We start from the raw sequence: 14,569 nt of genomic DNA, 5'->3' as shown, positions 1-14,569 counted from the left end.
AGCAGGGATTTCAGGAATTAACCGACTCTCATTAAGGCCCTTTGCACACTAAACCTGATCTATATATGGAGATTCAGGAATCCTGCCTGTAGGGACTTCACACACACGTTTCACATGTACATAAAGGCTATTCAAGGATAGAAGTGCTTCTCGCTTCCTTCTCTCTGGTGCCTAGTACCCCGGACTCTCCCATACATATTGTGGCCTCTCTGATCACGCGCCGGTGTCGTTGTCCCTTGCGGTTCGGGGCCTCCCTCCTCACCCAGTAAGCCCGAGTGTCTGTATAACACAATCCTCAAAAATCTAGTCATCCGACAAGAGCTCAAAACCCCCAATTCTCACATACTTTCAGACCAATCTCACTCGGTAGATGGCCCTCCGGACAGTCTGAGATGCGATGAAGGCGGTGGTCAGGGGGGTTATCATGAGCCTTACCGCTTCCTACACTAAAAAGGAAAATATGTCAGAGGGAACAATTAGAAAAGGAAGTCAAAGATTGGGAGACACCGCAAAAACTCAAAGGCTCGCTTAAGGCATGGCGCCATCTGAAAGTGGCAAAGGCTAAGCTCAAAGCTCACCTTGCGGAAATAACAGCACAGGCCCTCCTGAAAGTTAAGCAACACTATTACACCAGGGGCAACAAGGCTAATAAGCTCCTGGTTTGTACGCTAGCAAAACACTAGAAACACTATTCCGGCTCTAAGGGGCAGAGAGGGGGCGGGGGTGGGGGAGCTGCTGTTGGCAGATCATGACAAACTTGCATGGGTCCACGTATATTTCAGCGCATCGACCTCCGCCGTTCCCCTCCCCCGGCCCCCGCAGAGGGCAGCTCTAGAAGATTACTTAGGCTTAGTCACTTTCCCCTTCCTCCAGACGGAGAAGGCACTGCTCAGCCAATACAGGTAACAGAGGTGGTCACAACTATCAAATCACTCGAAAACACCACCCCAGGGCCAGACGGGTTCACTGCTGAATTCTACTATTGTGAGATTCTAGCTCTGTTACAGACCCAGCTCTTTAACACATTCCCCGATTCAGGGTCTATCGTGCTCACCATGTTAGAAACCACTATGATTTTACTTTTGAAACCCAACAAAGACCCCGACCAGTTAGATTCATATCTGCCGATCTCTCATCAAGAGTGATGCTAAAATATATTCGAAGATCCTGGCCTCTCGTCTGATGAGGGTTCTTCCTAAACTGATCCATGCAGATCACACAGACTTTATTGCCCAGCGGTGTACCTATGACAAAATAAGGAAGTCCCTGGACCGGGTTGATGCAGCAAACTCATCAGCTCTTCAGTTGGGTTCATGGCCTTAGACACCCACAAGGCTTTTGACCGCCTTGGCTGGTCATACTGGAGGGTGGTTCTCAGGCCTACGATCTAGGACCTAGATTCCAATGGTCTCTCCTAGCAATTTATTCCTCACCCGAATATTACTTAATGTAACGCGCGACCCCCTACCCCCTTCTTGCAGTTTTCAGTGGGACACGCCAGAGTGGCCCGGCCTTACTCCCCCACCCCCTTTCTATCCACTCTCTCCATGGAGCCGCTGGTGATCCAGAGCCATCATAATCCTGACATAAAAGGCATTCCATGCCAACGGCAGGAGGATAACATTTCTCTCTATGCCGACAATGTCTTGGTCACGGTAATGGACGCTCCCACCTCGGCCACGGCCCTGATGGAAGAACTAGCAGCATTTGAGGTCTTTGGATTGAAGGTCAAGTATTCAAAATCCTGAGGGCTGACCCTAGCAACATCACCTGAGGAATTCAATAGGCTTAGGGAGATTTGCTCCATAAAAATGGAAAGGGGATTGGATACCTGGGGATTCATATCCCGGGTAAAATTTTAAAACACTCTATAATATAAATGTCCCCCCTCTTTTTTCCCCCCAGGTGGGAGCTGACCTTAAGCATTGGTACAAACAATCTCATGGTTAGGATGGGTCACGGCAATCAAAATGACCATCATCCTAAGGCTTCTATACCACTTTTCAGCTCTCCCAATACAGGTCAGGCTACATCAGTTGCACTTACTGGCATGGGAAAATACTGGCATTCATCTGGCAACATCACAGACCTAAAATAGCGAAAAAGGGTTCTGCTCTGACGGGAGGATTTGAGAGATGTGGGTGTTCCAGATGTTTACCGTCATTATCTAGCCTCATACCTTTCGCACATCTTTTCGTTGGCACGAGTAGGGAATCTCCATTTTTGGGTTCAAATGGAACAATCCCGGTCCCATTTCCCTTTGAGGCAACTCACATTTACCAAACCGGCATGTGGTCAATAGGCCGCCCGCTCCTTCTCTCGACAACTCACATGCTTAGATACTGAAATATGGCTACTAGGATGTGGGGCACCCCTCTGGGACAGGGTCCACTATTATCCATATTTGGTAACCCAGAATTCTCCCTGGCATGCAACAAAGCCATTCTCCGCTTTGATGGTGGGTGGTCTACCTGAACTAAGGCAGCTTTTTCGGTAAGGATCTCCACTCACCTTCGAATGATGCAAATTAGCATTCTCACTACACGGAAAGCGAACGATTCAGGTACACACAGCTACGCCATTGGGTGATCCAACCCAGGCACTAGGTATCACAATGCCCTTGAACGCTCACTTTTAGCAGGCTTCTCTAGAGGTAGAATCTCAGGGATCTATCACTTACTGGATCGCTATGAGCCTCTTGATTCTACACTCGGCTCGCCAGTTCAGTTAGTCCCAATGATGAATTCAGCATTCCGCACTATTCTGTCTACCATCCCCATATCCTCCAATAACAAAGTGTTCATCTTTGTGAATTGGATATGGCAAAAATATTTTTCTATCATCACGGGGACATTATCTGAAATGTGGATGAACCCAAAATCCCCAGAGGGAAAACTATGAGAGCAAAGGCCCGCAGTCATACGCATGTCAATTCGAGAATACAGATCATGACACCCTGAATGAAAGCTATAACATTTGCCAGTCATGTGGGAAAGCCTCCAAACATCCAATAATCAAATGTGTCCATCAAAGAGGCAAACGCTTTATGATTCCCACCTCCAACACCATATCTAGACACACTAATCCCATCTAAAATCATGTCCACGGTTTCACTGAAATCACCTCCTAAAATAATGTTAGTTTATCCACCATTCGGCAAGAACTGAGCCTCTGTCTTAAAAAAGGAACCCATCACCTCCATTGCGGGCATAAACATAACAAATTACAATACCCGAGACCTGTACCTTCACAGTTGTCCATAAAACCCTTCCCTCCTTATCCTTATTAGAAGAGTGCAATGTTAACAGCAGATTCTTCATAATTAGAATACAGACACGTCCCACCCCGTTGAACATGTGGACAAGGACGAGCAAAAAACCTTGCCCACCGATCCTCTGCACAATTTAACATCAGACTCAATTAGGTAAGTTTCCTGCAAAAGAGACACACTTGCCCCAGTCTTGTCAAGATGGTCTAATATTCTTTTCCTTTTATTAGGACAATTAATTCCATTAACATTCCAAGAAACTACCCTCAAACTAGAATGATCATTCATGGTCACATGACTCTAACCCAGCCTAAAACATAACTCTGATCGGTCAAGGAGAAAGAAAAAAAAAAGAATACAAATAACCACAAACAAAAAAAAACCGCAAATGTCTTTGTGTTGTCAATTCTGACCAAGACACTCACAGCCTTAATATTGGCTGTGCTAAAGATACCAACCCCCTGCCATCGCCCATCTTAATCACCCTTGAAGTGAAAACGAAGCCATCCTTTTTGGAGGAACAAAGAAACATAAAAAATACAGAACATTATCGAAACCTACCCCACCAAGGAATATATATATATAGTAAGGCCAAAGCATACTGCACTTACACAAACTACAACAGTAAAGTTATCAGACCATATGAACTGACAAATTAACCTATAAACTACAAGCACATCCAGGGTTCATTCTGCATGCAAGAGTCTGGGCACTAAGGAGAACACACACACAGCCCCCAAACCCCCACAGCTTCCTTAAGCTTTAATGGGGCTAGAGGATAAACACCACTCTATATAGTCAAACCATCAATAATGAGCGATTGGCTGTGAGTTCAGTTCATGATTAACTGTTCTAGTAGAGCAGTGATATCAAATGATTTTGTGCTGTGCCCCCCCCCTTTAATTAAAAACATTGTTTCCGGGCCCCCCACAAGCCATAAGTGTTTACATTTTCAATTATGTCCCTGGGAATGACGTTGTACCCCCCCCTCCCACCCCAGTGACCAATTTCCAGGCTAATCGAGCTAGTATGGCTCTGAAATGGTGTATAGCCCAGTGATTATCCAATGGAGGACGGGCCTTGCCATTCCCCCAGGCCCAGTACACTGATAGCATGGCTCTCAGCAAAGTGTTCCATTGTGGGAAAATCATGCTGACAGCCGTGCTGCCAGAGCCGCACGGCTCTCAGCGCAGCGCTCCCCCTCATCATGGTAGCACCACGCTGAGGGGCATGCTGTTAGGGCAGCTCTCCACCTTGCTGCACCTGACAGACATGGCCTGGGGACAAAAGAAAATAAAATCACACGCTCCCACTCCTTATGGAGGAGGGGGCGAAGGCCCTCATCCCAGCGTTGCCCCTCATCATGCCTTGCCCGCACCCCAGACATGGCCTAGGCATTTGTGATCAACCACACCCTCCCCCACACTACTTACCTCGTTACGGAGGGGGGGTGTGGCCGTCCCGCTCCGTTGTCCACAGCCTTTGCTGGGCCGCACCTGGTAGATGCGGCCTGGCTGCAAATATGCAATGCCCCTTCCTCCTCATTAGGACTGGGTGTAGTTGCTGGGAAACAGCATGTTCCCAGGAACCATAACTCCAGCTGAAAACTACCTTAAAACTCCCTCGCTGCACTCGGGCCTTTAACTTGGTCTGCAGAGCCCATAACTCCCGGTACGGCCCTCGGGCTAGGTCTATAAAGCTTAATTAAAAAAAAGGAGTCTAGTGACTGCTTTTAAAGAGCCTTGCGCCCCTCCGCCCCTTCTGGATACCCTTTGGGCTTAAGGCAGCCCCCTGTTCGAAGACCACTGCACTAGAGTAACCAGATAAAAAAGGTTCAACATCACAAAATCCTCTCGACCAAAAACGTTGACATAAGCAGTTTACTATGTTCTGTTTAGATTGCAAGCTGTTAACGGCTAAATGACTAATTCACAGAAAAACGAAGCTTTATTCAACAGCACAGAGGTAGAAAGAGCAGTTAAATCGATGCTGGCAAAGGCTTCTCAACTAACTGCTTTTCAGCTGGGTTAAATGAAAGCAAGAAGACAACAAATATTTGCAAGACTCCTTATGCCAAGTGACTTCCCCTCTCAATTTCTATGAGAAAGTAACACGAAGGCAGGAAACATGCATCAAAGTGGATAGAAAGATTAATTTCATTTCCAGTTTTTACACAGATAACACTAAAAAGCTTAGGAATTCCTACACTAAAAACTAGACAGCATAGCAACCAAATTCACGGCCGTAATACGTATATCTCCTACCTCCAGAGGTAACCAGTCTGTCAGAAAACAGCTTGGAGTATCAATGTAGTTAGTACGCAACACCTGATTGCAAATTTGGTTAATAAATTGTCCCGCGTTTTTAAGGCTTTGAGTAGCATCAGATCAGATGGTAAATATATCACTCCAGGCATTAAGGTGCTGCTCAAGAAGATGGGATTTAAAAAAAATAGAAATGTAGTCGTTTTCAATCAATGGCTCTAAATGCAAAGCCTTACCTTGGTGACACGGGTAACTGAAGAATTACAAGGGGAAACAAAAAGGCTACATAAGCATTTGCAGGTGTCCAATACTAACTACTGGGAAAAAAGAAATGTCAACATTTATTGGTTGTGCTTCCAACAACAAAGCAAAAAGAAACATTTAGGCTCCTTAGTCTGATCGTTCAAACAGTGATCAAGAGCTACTTTGGGGGCGAAGAGCTACTGCATAGTGTGTCGCAAAGTTAATTATTATGCAAGAGAAAAGCTAACTTTTTTCCCCATTATGCTTCAACTATCTTCTAATGTTTCTTAACACCCGAACACAAATTCCCAAACATACAGCGTTAATGTCAAATAGGTGAATTTGTATAGCACCAGCTAGCCTGGGGAGTGAAAATGTGTTTAAAGCTAACACTGATCTAATAGGCTTCAGCCAGGGGACAAATAGATAACACCAAATCCCGTTTAATACTAATGCATCTAAGAAGGTAACCAGGAAAAGGGATAACAAGGACGAATTGAACACTAAAGGTCTCCATGTACACATTTAATAGAGGTCTTAAAAGTTCACCAAGACTTTCATGTCATATAATACCCCCCACCCTCCTTCCATTTTATAAGAGGCTCTTCATAGTGATATATGATAAGCGCGCCTATACACAAGTGTTTCAAGGCGCAACAACAAGTGAACTGGATACACACAAAAAAAAAACAATAGTCACACTGATCAACATGAAGGACTGTGCGAATCTCGCTCAGAGGGTCGCCTGAAAGAATGCATGAAAATCGCCATGTATACCGGGTGGAACAGTAAGGACACTGCTCAAGAAATACCAGCAATTCGTTTTCTTAGGAAAATGATATCCTAAAAGGTCAGAACCAATTTACATGAATTCCATTCCTGATGTTTCTTTAAAATTGGCTGGGAGAGATTAGGTTTACTAAAATAATTTCAGAACGTTGGCAGACATTCAGGGACAATTTCACTGCATTTCATCCAAAAGTGACGACTGCCTGCTGAAGAGAGGGTGCTAAATGCCCCACCAAATAAGGACTTTTCAATCCATGGTTGGTAGCTCTTTAGCGGAGGAACTGAAAATGATCTTTCGTTATTTCTTTTAGTTTTCTTTTCTTAAAGGGAGAACAAGCAGGGGTACAATCTGCACCCCTTGATATAAACAATGAGAGAATAGAACATGTACAACCACCGAGTAGAAAAGTCTCTACAGAAGGCTGCAACATCTACTTAAATGGACAGGGAATGGAGACAGTAGATCCAATGCATTAATCCATGACTATTGGTTAAGCTGTTCAGCCAGAGAGCGAGCCTTGCCTGGCCTTTAGTGAGTTAATGAGTCACTGAAAGAACGCATCGTGTTCACAGAAGTAGAAAATGGGACACAAAACGTCCACGTATGCTGCCAGTAATCCAAGACAAGCAGTTCTCCCCTTTCTAGGACTACAGTATTACTCTGAATTGCTAAACTTTGGTCATCCCCTTTATTCTGTCCAGTGGCTCCAGGACAATCTCTGGGAGGGAGGAGGTCAATCCTTTCTAAATACTCAGGGATTTGACATCTTGTAGGATAAGGTTACACACGCCCAATTCACAACCTCTGGAGCATCTTACTCAAGTGGTGAAAGTAGTCCTGGCCAGTGGAGAAGGGGTTTAAGGAGACTCTTCTACCTCAGGCCACAAGTTGAGGAACCCTTTATTCATAGTACAGGGAAACATGTGACCTATAATGCAAATAGAACAGGTGCGGCAAACAGGACAGGGGAAGCACTCGGTCTGGAAACACATTTCATTAGTGGGGCAGAAGAATTGGGCGTTTGGCTCATAATCAGAAACTGAGCGTATACCCTCTCCATTCATAGATGTTACATTATTACAATAAAGAGGAACGTTGGTCTCCTTGTCAAACAGCCCCAATGAGGGCCCTTGCCCCAGGTTCTAAGAAACAATTGGTCTTAACAAATAGCTATCCAAAATAGAATGTTTCGCTGAATTATTGAAGACAATATCCTTTATGTTGTGGTATAGTCTCCGGAGCGACTAGTACGAAAAGGTAAGGCCAAGATAGATATGGAGAAAAAGAGACCGAGGCAACAGTGCCTTCGGTGTGGGCCGCACACCCTTGATTCCCACTAAGGGTTAATCAATTTCTTTTGTGATCGTTGTTCAGTTAATAAAATCTAACTTTAATCGTAATTCACAGATATGTATATTTTTTAATTTTTCAATCGCTGTGTTAATAAAGCTCATAAAAAATTGTGCTTAATTGGTTAAACATCACCAAAGAAGCTAATTATCTCAGTTGAGGCAAAACAGAAAACCCATCTGGCTAATGCATTTCGGATGTATATCCTTCGTCAGAGCCAGGTTAGTACTACACACATAATAATGCATTATAGGTGGATTTAAAAGGTTTACAATGTTTAAATTAATAATTGTTCCGTACGTCATGTGTAGCAACCAGATATTCAAGAATAACCAAAACAATCATAATAAACAAAACAATCATAATAAACAAACAGGGCGCCCACAAGGACAAACAAATATTTAACAAAAAAGTGAGATTGGAGAAAGGAGAAAAAACAAACAAGTAAGCATACATGATTGTAAACAGTAAAAATACAATATTTGCACAGATAATGATATTGCTCTATAATTCAAACAATTAATGGGACTAATCAACTGCGTACTAGAATTGCCGATTAAGCCTTTATGGTGACTATGTTGCTTAAAGGTAAAGTTAGGCAGCGTGTGCTTATTGTACCAGAGTGTTGATAGTCGTACTATATTGTGTGAGAATACCTGTGGCTAGTTAAACATTTCACTAACCTGTGTGTCAGTATGCAACCCACGCGTGCTGTCCGCGTGTGGTGTTTCTCTATGAAGCACTGCCTAGTGTGGGGAGAAAAAATGTGTTATCTCCTCCGAGTAATTAGCTGCTATTGATCTATACGCGATCTTACTTCGCGTCGCTTTGTGCAAAGGTATGGCTTACCTGGAGCGTTCTGAGCTACGTCTTGCTCGATCAACTCCGAACAGCGTCTGAGGCTCGCGGTTCGTGTCGTTGCCCTGGGCAACGTTATGTAAACAAAATGGCCGTTTGTGTATAACCAAGTCGGCCATATTGGTAGAGGCAATACTGGGACATGAGTGGCATAGAGTGTGAAATATAAATGGCAAATGTAAGGGATGTGAATGTTAAGATATTAATTGCACATGTGAAGATATTAAAGCTTCATGATATCTGTGTATTTTAAGTTGAACCTCTAGCACATGTATGTTCTGATAGTAACGTCGTGTACCTCATGGCTAATTGGCTAATTGGCCATTAATGTAAGGTTATATAGCGTAAAGATATACTGTCTAGTACACATCAACAAAGGAAAATACAAACTAATAAATAATAAATGTTTACAACAAATGGTTATAGCAGAAAGCAACAGTGTTTTCAAATCGGGTAGTGATTTATACTTATTGCATGAGCATAAGACAATTTAGCATGTTCATTATTGATATTGCACGGTGAACAAATAGTGACATCATTACAAGAAGCAGTTGAGATCAAATTCCTCGTTGAGCCCTCGTGGTGCCAAGGAATCGAGACGGTCTATCCAATAGGCTTCTCTTTGTTGTCTTCTTTTTTTCAAATCAGCATATATGCTTGTCATTTCCAGGGTTTCCAAAATTTGGAACTTGACTTGAGAGATGTTATGTTGCTTTGCATTAAAGTGTCTTGCTACGGCTGAATTGATGTTCTTATTGCGTATACATGATTTATGTTCATTCATCCGAATTCTCAGTTTACGTCCTGTTTCACCTACATAGTAAAGTCCACATGGGCAACGTATGCAGTAAATGCAGTTTTCGGTATTGCAGGTGCCATAGCTTTTTATCATGATCTTTTCTCCCGTGTATGGATGTGGAACCAGTCCTCCTTTGATAATGTTATTGCAATTACTGCAATTTAAACATGGAAATGTTCCCGTCTTTTTGCATGTTTAAATTGCAGTAATTGCAATAACATTATCAAAGGAGGACTGGTTCCACATCCATACACGGGAGAAAAGATCATGATAAAAAGCTATGGCACCTGCAATACCGAAAACTGCATTTACTGCATACGTTGCCCATGTGGACTTTACTATGTAGGTGAAACAGGACGTAAACTGAGAATTCGGATGAATGAACATAAATCATGTATACGCAATAAGAACATCAATTCAGCCGTAGCAAGACACTTTAATGCAAAGCAACATAACATCTCTCAAGTCAAGTTCCAAATTTTGGAAACCCTGGAAATGACAAGCATATATGCTGATTTGAAAAAAAGAAGACAACAAAGAGAAGCCTATTGGATAGACCGTCTTGATTCCTTGGCACCACGAGGGCTCAACGAGGAATTTGATCTCAACTGCTTCTTGTAATGATGTCACTATTTGTTCACCGTGCAATATCAATAATGAACATGCTAAATTGTCTTATGCTCATGCAATAAGTATAAATCACTACCCGATTTGAAAACACTGTTGCTTTCTGCTATAACCATTTGTTGTAAACATTTATTATTTATTAGTTTGTATTTTCCTTTGTTGATGTGTACTAGACAGTATATCTTTACGCTATATAACCTTACATTAATGGCCAATTAGCCAATTAGCCATGAGGTACACAACGTTACTATCAGAACATACATGTGCTAGAGGTTCAACTTAAAATACACAGATATCATGAAGCTTTAATATCTTCACATGTGCAATTAATATCTTAACATTCACATCCCTTACATTTGCCATTTATATTTCACACTCTATGCCACTCATGTCCCAGTATTGCCTCTACCAATATGGCCGACTTGGTTATACACAAACGGCCATTTTGTTTACATAACGTTGCCCAGGGCAACGACACGAACCGCGAGCCTCAGACGCTGTTCGGAGTTGATCGAGCAAGACGTAGCTCAGAACGCTCCAGGTAAGCCATACCTTTGCACAAAGCGACGCGAAGTAAGATCGCGTATAGATCAATAGCAGCTAATTACTCGGAGGAGATAACACATTTTTTCTCCCCACACTAGGCAGTGCTTCATAGAGAAACACCACACGCGGACAGCACGCGTGGGTTGCATACTGACACACAGGTTAGTGAAATGTTTAACTAGCCACAGGTATTCTCACACAATATAGTACGACTATCAACACTCTGGTACAATAAGCACACGCTGCCTAACTTTACCTTTAAGCAACATAGTCACCATAAAGGCTTAATCGGCAATTCTAGTACGCAGTTGATTAGTCCCATTAATTGTTTGAATTATAGAGCAATATCATTATCTGTGCAAATATTGTATTTTTACTGTTTACAATCATGTATGCTTACTTGTTTGTTTTTTCTCCTTTCTCCAATCTCACTTTTTTGTTAAATATTTGTTTGTCCTTGTGGGCGCCCTGTTTGTTTATTATGATTGTTTTGTTTATTATGATTGTTTTGGTTATTAATTCTTGAATATCTGGTTGCTACACATGACGTACGGAACAATTATTAATTTAAACATTGTAAACCTTTTAAATCCACCTATAATGCATTATTATGTGTGTAGTACTAACCTGGCTCTGACGAAGGATATACATCCGAAATGCATTAGCCAGATGGGTTTTCTGTTTTGCCTCAACTGAGATAATTAGCTTCTTTGGTGATGTTTAACCAATTAAGCACAATTTTTTATGAGCTTTATTAACACAGCGATTGAAAAATTAAAAAATATACATATCTGTGAATTATGATTGAAGTTGGATTTTATTAACTGAACAACGATCACAAAAGAAATTGATTAACCCTTAGTGGGAATCAAGGGTGTGCGGCCCACACCGAAGGCACTGTTGCCTCGGTCTCTTTTTCTCCATGTTCATTTTCTGTGCCCAACACGGTGGCACATGATAGTGGGCTGCACCCCATTAACATTTATTTACAAAATAACATTCCATTGGAAACGAAATACACTATCAAGAAAGTAAGCTGTGCACTCTCGCCCCTCTCTCTTATCAATAAGGCCAAGATAGATGCCAGACCCAGAGAATCCACCCTAGGCAGCATCTCCGATGGTCTCCTTGGTTCAATATTTCTTGGCATAAAGAAATCTGTGTTGTGCCGATTCTGTTCGTTAGCAGTACTGAACACCCTTGCTGCGTCCTGATGAGATGGTGATCTAGCCATAGCCCCTCTCTGATCCTTTGGCGATGGTAAACTGTCCCTGTTGACCTACAAATCCTCCATAGCCCTGCAGAGTCTCAGAAATTATTTATCTAGGATCACTGAATTCTCCAAGGACAGGGAAGTAGCTCGTTGATGATCTGCCCTAAATTCACCACCTTCCTTTGAAACTCCTCTCTCACCCACATCGGTTTGCGCCTGTGGGGATAACAGAGGATAATAGACTTCAGCTCCTCCGAACGCAACACCTGTGCGTAGGTGACCCCTTGTTTATGGACCTCTGGCGCCACTTCTGTGAGCAGAGAGGGGCCTGTGGCTGGAGTCGCGAGCTGTGATTAAATAAAGGTAATATGGGGTTTCCCCAACGTGTTGGAGTCAATACCTTGTTCGTGTTGACTAAATCCTCCCAGAGCAAACTCAAAGGCCCCACGTCTCCATGAGGCACATGGATGATTTGAAGGGGCTCCAGCTCCAGATTCCTACTACGCAAAGCTGCCGCCATCAGAGGGAAAAGAAGGGAAAGACTGTTTCTCCCCTCTAATTACAAGAGAATACATAAGCCTGGGCTACGAGTCAGGCTCCTTACCCACACTCCCCAATTCCGTAAGGAAGGCGGGTTAGCCAGTAGCACAGACAATAAACCTTCTCGGCATGATCAAACCACACGATCTTTCAATGTGGGCTCCGGTAAAAGTAAGTCTCACGCAGATTATTGTTTTCCTTCCGCTTGGGGTAACCAAACAGAGGCAGCTGTAACTCCGGTCCACTGCAACTTTGAAAGGCTATGTAAGCTGTACAGGTGAATTGTAGATTTGAATCACTCATTAATTAAAAATCAAGTGGTATCCAACCATGTATAGATAGACACTGCTTAAACATACAGCAGTGAACGATAAATACAGCGCTGTGAACTACACCCCTGTTGGCTCAGTTTACTGGCATAGCCCCTGGATCACTGCTGGATAATGGAGGCACCAGCAGGGTGCCGTGTGAACACACCGCCTCACTCTGGCAGCAGAGGCAGGTTTTACGGTATACAGCCACCTGGTCCCCTGGTCACTGGTCTCAGATGTTGGAACTCAGGATTCCGAGACTCCGCTTCACTTACTGACCGACAACGATCTGCCAACTCAGAGTAAAGCACCACTGAACTCAAGGAAAATGCGTCAAACCGCACCTTTAACAGAGTGAGAAACACAAAACAGAATAGTACCGAGGCCGCTTTCGACACTATTGAACATTGTGTTTTTCTAAATGGCATGAGTGATCAGATCGAACGGCCATTTAAAAATTCTGACAATATTATTGAAGGAGATTTCATTAAAATCGGCATAAACAAAAGCATACAGAGCCCTGGGGGGTAGGAGGCTAGTCAAACTAAAACAATAGATCAAAGACAGTGGCATTCTTGTCACTTAACAGAGACCTTTGGGGACTCAGCAAATGCCCATCATAACAGATTTAACAAGCGAAAGGATTTGTCAAAAAGGCCTTCCAACTACACTGATGGCGAGCACTGGCTTTGCTTCTTACAAGGTGGCGTGACAAGCTATATATTCAATATCCGGCTTCAGTGTTATTGAACAGAACATTTTATCGTTCCGCTACAGGGTTCGAAATTAATATTCTATAAGCAGGAAGCTAAAAACAGCACCTCGGTATCCAGCATTAATCAGTTACCAGGAGATACCACTGGGGAATGATGAGCTAGTAGAGTTCCGCAAATGTAGCTTCCACGCAAGATGGAAACATACAATTATACCCATTTTGTATGACCCCCCTTAAACTTTAAATGTAACAGAGATGTGTCCCAATGTTTATTGATAGGTTGTCCCAAGCACACAGCGTTAAATTCGCTTAGGTGCGTTTGTTTGGCATCATTTGGCCTGTGAAGTCTAAAGTAGCTCCTAGTAGTTGTTGGTATCAAGCTAACCAGGCTCTTCTAGGCTACAAGCAGGAGCTAAAGAGCTCCCAGCTCCACAATGTCAAACCACGTGCTACATTTTAAGCAGCACATATACAGATTCTTTCCATGAGATAGAAGCCAAACCATGGTCAGTGGTTAATTGTAACAAAAATGCCCTCCAGCAACAAACAAAAAAAAGTTATGCACGGCTTCCCAGCAAACGATTTGACAGACTGTACAATCCCAGGTCACACCCACAGTGCATTAAGACAATACCATTAAAACAGCTCGAAGAGAACTCACTAGAGACCCAATGATTACTTGTCAGCTGCTGCCACAGCGCTTACCTACCCAAGGCCACTGCACGGTGTAGATGGAAACAAGCACTGGCAATGTAGGCCTGGGCTAGGCACTTGCCAGGAACTGCCATAGTAATATTAACTGCCCACTGATGGTAGCAGGTGTAAAATGGCACGTGTACCTGGGCACTTCATAGAAGTACCTGGTAAATACCTATACACAAGTCAAAATTGCTGGCTTTGCCAATGCTTGTTTTTAAAAGGACTTCAGTGAAGGACATCAATGGTGCTTATAAATCGAGTGGTTGAAGGCAGACCTGGTTTGGACATTTTTATTACACAAATTCCAAGTTGTATTAAATAAGCTTCGTGAATAAATTGTAAACAA

The 14,569-nt window shown here is 43.0% G+C and overlaps 1 protein-coding gene across 2 annotated transcripts in view; it reads right to left on the bottom strand.

Moving 5' to 3' along the window:
• The window catches only part of MYH10 (myosin heavy chain 10), a 1,173,511-nt gene that overhangs the window by 1,144,370 nt on the left and 14,572 nt on the right, over positions 1–14,569 (bottom strand). The gene's annotated exons all lie outside the window — the stretch shown is intronic.

Source organism: Ambystoma mexicanum, chromosome 3q (assembly GCF_040938575.1).
Source record: "Ambystoma mexicanum isolate Mex_15411 chromosome 3q, UKY_AmexF1_1, whole genome shotgun sequence".
Classification (NCBI taxonomy): Eukaryota; Metazoa; Chordata; class Amphibia; order Caudata; family Ambystomatidae; genus Ambystoma; species Ambystoma mexicanum.
The sequence above is the reverse complement of the archived record's forward strand: the minus strand, read 5'-3'. Positions and strand labels throughout refer to the sequence as shown.